The sequence below is a fragment of the Nothobranchius furzeri genome, chromosome 8, assembly GCF_043380555.1.
Source record: "Nothobranchius furzeri strain GRZ-AD chromosome 8, NfurGRZ-RIMD1, whole genome shotgun sequence".
NCBI lineage: Eukaryota > Metazoa > Chordata > Actinopteri > Cyprinodontiformes > Nothobranchiidae > Nothobranchius > Nothobranchius furzeri.
The window spans coordinates 55,816,682-55,822,134 of NC_091748.1; the positions used below are offsets into that span (position 1 = coordinate 55,816,682).

Below are 5,453 nucleotides of genomic sequence, written 5' to 3' on the forward strand. Positions count from 1 at the left end.
TCCTTGTGGGGGTTCTTGTCACTTCCGACCACTGTTTTTCCAATTGTTTTTTTGCATGAGTTACTTTTTAGGCCAACACCACACATGACATCTAATCTGACCCTTCCAAAGTCTGGCATTTACAGCCACTCAAAGATCATGGGATAATTAGTGCAACTGTGGGCCTCCGGCTTGGTTCCTGAGCTCCTCTGAGGGTTAATAGGCTATGGGAATTATCAAATCACATCATTCTGCTGACACAGCCAAGTGTTAACCCCTTCACAGGCCTGACCCAGTTCACCAAAGGTCACGCCTTTCCCCCTCTTTAAACGCCGGCGCAGCACAATATCCACTCTGTGTCGCCCTCATAATGACAGTTATTATACTCAAGTGTTGACATAGATCTGCCATCCAGCTCTGCTCATCATCCGATGTCTTCATTTGGACTCAGAGAACCGAGAGGGCGACATTTAGCATCCGATGATCAGATCTGACCACAGCTACAGGGAGTTTCTATAAAGATCTTTGAGTCTAAAAAAACTCTCCCTTAAAAACAGTGTTTATGTAAAAATGCAAGATAATGAAATGATCTGTTGACGCCAAACCTAACTAATCTACAACTTAAAATCCAATGCCGCCCCCTGCAGGAAGTTTTCATAATTCCTCTTTTATTTCTTCTGAAATCCAAAATTTTAAATAATTAGTTATTTGGAATAATAAAAATATCATATTTTAAAAACAAACACTAACACACTGATGTTTTTCAATCCAAAGACTCAACATGTGTTAACCGCTGTTCATACGACTTCCTGCCTCTTCGGGGCTGGAGGTCATGACATCAGCAGAAACCCAAAACACAAACGCAGACGAGGTCTTTTCAGCCGCGGATCAACGGAAACGGCATCAGATCCTTAAACTAACATGGTGATAACATGAGTCTGATGTGAAGACAAATCTACGAAGGTAAAAGCAGACAGGACAGATGTGAGGGAAACTTCCACAGTCTCAGCTCGAATATGGATACTTAATGAGGAATTTGAACTTGAATAATAAATTATTCTATTAGTCTTATGTTATTTAAGTAAAGGCTCTGAGAGCAGACATACTGAGATGATTTACTTGTCTTTGACAAATACAAAATACGCAGAAAAGTAGCTTTTACTTTGACGATTTGTTATGACTGATCTCTTGTTTCATGATACAACGGTGTAACGCCATACTGTGGATTTCTAAACCAAAGATTTATATCCAGACATACCAAAACTCATTTTTTCCTCCTTGTGCTATCAGAGCCAAGTTAAAATCATCCACATACGATCTGTTTCACACCGAATAAAGCAGCTCTGTAGATAAATATCTTTCTGCTGGAGCGGTACGGTATGATAGAGCAGGTGGTGAAACAGACACAAACTGTGGTTATAAAATGTTCCTGTCTGAGCAAGAAAAGTCCTAAAAGTTAGCCAAAATGAGCCCGATTCTAGTTTTTATCACTGTAAACAGAGAATCCCTTCAGCATTTGGTGCTGTTATTATTTTGTGCACTAATGCCTGATCCTAAACCTTCAACTTTTTTGTGCATTAAAGTAACACTAAACAGTTTCCTGCTCCTCTGCCCTACTGGTTGAAAGTGGAACTACAGCTGCTGTAAACAACCCTGCAGCATTCTGCTGCAGCTAGCGCTAACAACAAGCTAACATTAACGTGAGTGAGCCAATACTAATTTAGCCACAAATTAAAAAGATCCACATCTTAGACCAAAAAATATTATTACTTACAAGTCCAGTAGCAACAAAGCCTGGTCACCATCAGTCCGTGATTTCATAGCCTCCTTTAGCTTTCTTAAATGAGTGCAGGCCAATGTTCACTCTGGTTTTAGCCTTTTGCATCGCTTCCAAATACATTACTCTCTGATTTTTACTTCCAGGCTCTTCCATGATGCCAACAAAAAAGCAAACTTTCTTCTTCTTGTGTTTTTTGTTGACGATTGGCGAACTGAAAATGCTATTGTCCGTGTTCGAGTTGAGCTGTGCCTTGCCTGGAAAACAGATGAGAGCAGACGGAAGCAGCAGGGGGAGTGGCTGAAAGCCGGCGTTTAAGTCGGACACAATTTCCTGCATGTGTAGCTCGCAGGTGACGATGGATGAAGATGTCGCGTTAGTGCCCACACTTGTTTAATTTTCAATTTTAATTCTGGTGCCTGTTAGCAGCTGAAACACATCCTCACATGCTTCTGGATATCATATATTGTATTTGAAGACATGACTGTAATAATAAGTAAAGGTTATCAGCTGTAGGTTTAGTGTTGTAGGTTTAGGAAACGTGACAAAAGAACACAAAACACATTTCTCTTTATGGCCTATATAGTTGTCATCATCAACCTAACATGACTTACAGAATACATGTGACCGACTAACATTTCATGTTCTACCACCGGATGTTTGGATCAAAATATGAACCAATCAGATCTTAGATCAGGTGAAAGCCAGGCATTTCCCGTCATCCCCTAGGTTTAGAAGCCGATGGAGAGCAACTGCAGCTCCAAAATCTGTGGCCGCCTTGATCTCACGAGGTTATCGTTGCCTACGTTATGCATGACGTCAGAGCAAGTCGGCATCAAGTCGGACACAAATCTAACCGGCATGCACTGCTTGCCGATCACCGCTGATCTAATCTGTGCAGAACTGGCTTATCTCGAACACATCCATTTTTTTTAGGCTTTACAAATAGCTGGCTGTAAACTGCTAACAGCAATTTAGCTGGTAAAGAGCGCACCCTAGTGCACCTACCCACTCCACAAAACTGTGAATTGCAGTTTCTGGTCAGTAGAGGACTGCAGACTGCTGTCTATTTGAAGGTGATAAAGTTTCTCCCTACACCATCACTGAAACCCACTTTTAAAGGAACTGGTTAAGGCGTTAAAATGGCTTAATGTTTCTTTAATTGCTAATAAATATTGTTTTAGTACATTTAAAAGTTAATTGTGGTTAAAACTTCTGAAAATATTAAAGAAGTGTTATAATTTAAAAATAATTTCATGAACAAAATTCTCTTACACAAAATGTAAGAAAAATATTCCAGAGCTCAATTTTGCCGTTGAGACCACAGATAATTATGTGTTTATTGATATCAGTTAGACAACCTCTTAAAAGGTTAGCTGCTCCTCAAATGCAAAACATTTGTGCAAAAATTACACCGTTTTTGTACAAATGTAAAGAACAGTTCCCACACAGTGACGTATAACGTTAGATTGATTAGACTTAGAGAGAAGTTATCTGTACATATGCGAAGGATTCAGAGCTGTGTCCATGAAATCAGTCATTTGGCAGGTTTGATTTTCTGAATGTCCAGAAGAGGGCGGTATAAACAAACATTTAAAAAGTGAGTGACCAAAGAAAGGAGGACGCCCCTACAAATAAAAACCAAAGTGGTTGTGTGTGTGTTTTGTCACACCCCGGTTTTTCTTATAGTCTTGGCTGAAAACTAAGAAAACCGATGAAAAGGTCCCTGAAATGCACAAAAAACACAAAAATGACAATAAATAATAAACATGATGTAAAGGTGAGCAGCAGAAGGTGACAGTGAAAGGCCATGACAGAAGGATAATCATTGGTGAAAACAATGACTGTTAAATCCTTATTTTTTTTTCTAAAATACATTTCTGGATCCAAAGGCCCACAGCAGAGTGGGAAACCAAGAAGGAGCACATTTTAGGCCTTTGGGTTGGGTAGAGCAACGCCCACATTGCTTCAGGGCAGGACAATCTCACAGGCAGCCAGCAAGCAGCCTCAGGCAGGACCTCTGCAGAAGGTTGGTCATGTTCTGATTGTTGAAGATGACGATGAAGTCAGCCGCCAGAAAATCTGGAGAAATAAAGGCAGGCCATGTTTCTTTCAGTCACTTTTCTTTTTCTATGAATTTCTTCCAAGAATGAGTTTCAGTTGAGATGAGTGTGGATTAATGAAATCTGCAACAGCTGTTGGATTAGCTCAGTTTGCAGCGATCAGCAGCGATGGTGTTCTCTGCTTACTTTTTCTCTCATTTTCTTTCATCTCTAATTCAGAAAGGGTGTTGATCTCACTTGCGATGGCCTTTGCACTCCAATGACTAGGTGGAAGTAGAAGCTCTTCACAATTCCTCTGACAGGGCTTTGCTGGCAGATCCCAGCAGCCTATCAGCTGAATAGCTGTGGGCTGACCTCACACATTCTTCCTTCTCAGATAACCTCTGCAGCTTTGTGTAAATACTAACAGCCTCACCTTTAGAAACACATGAGGTCTGCTCTGAATGCGTTTGACCTTTGACACCATATTGTGCATAAGATCTGATGTACAGGAGGTGGTCTGCAGTGTGAAGCCAACTCTGCAGCTCCCCTCAGCCCTGTAGAACTTTATAGCTCATTACAGCTAATTGTTTATGTTTTACAGCCCGCATCTTTACTGCCTTACTACGTTCTCGGCCCGCAGAAGCAGATCCAGTAGCTGGCAGCTAACTGAGAGCAGAGCAAAGTTTTCAAACGTTGCAGAGTCAAATAGTTCACTCAGAGGGAGTAAGTGAAGACTGGAAGATTAGTAAAATAAATAAATAAATAAATAAAAACAGCAAAATCTGGACCTAAATTAATAACACAGCCTGGACTTATTTAGACAGGAAATGATCACAACTCATGGGTGACTGCATCTACTTACACTGTAATTTAGTGCCTTTTTGACTTAAAGTCCTGCCAAGTTAGTTAATTCCAGGCTCTTCACAGCTGCTGACAGAAAATCTCAGTTTGACTTCTGTCCCTCCCTCGTCCCCCACAGTCTGCCCTCTGTTTTCTCCTGAATGAGTGGGATGAGGGGATAAAGATCATCTGTAAACAATGTCAGAGGCAAAAGATTACAGGGACAAGAGGAGGTGGCTCACACACACACACACACACGCACGCACGCGCACGCACACAAACATGTCTGTGGCAGCCCCAAGGGGTGGCCAGGTGTGGCACTTTTAACCCCTAGAAAATTGCCACACCTGGCCACCCTACTGGCCAAACCAGAAGAGACCGATGTTCTATGTGACCTTGTGCAAGACACTTATCCACCTTGCCTGCTGGTGGTGGTTGGAGGGATCAGTGGCGCCTGTGCTCGGCAGCCTCGCCTCTGTCAGTGCACCCCAGGACAGCTGTGGCTACATCGTGGCTCATCCCCACCAGTGTGTGAATGTGTGTGTGTGTGTGTGTGTGTGAATGGGTGAATGACTGATTGTGTTGTAAAGTGCCTTGGGGGGTCCCAGGACTCTAGAAGGTGCTATATTAAATATGGGCCATTTACCATAACATAAATCATTAATGAATCACACAAACAATAAATTCATATTATTTGATCAGACATAAATGCAAAACTCAATAAAAATGTACAGTTAATGAGTATATAAATGTCCTGAATTTTAAAATATATATTTGTTTCTCCAGCTCCCTTTTTTTAAAACAAAAGTTTG

The 5,453-nt window shown here is 41.3% G+C and overlaps 1 long non-coding RNA gene across 1 annotated transcript; it reads right to left on the minus strand.

The window, feature by feature from the left end:
- Nucleotides 1–3,082: 3,082 nt before the first annotated feature.
- Nucleotides 3,083–4,948, minus strand: LOC129152333 (uncharacterized). Its single transcript, XR_008558944.2, has 2 exons — nt 4,664–4,948; nt 3,083–3,838 (listed from the first exon to the last, which is right to left on the minus strand). It is a non-coding gene; the product is annotated as an uncharacterized lncRNA (long non-coding RNA).
- Nucleotides 4,949–5,453: the final 505 nt, after the last annotated feature.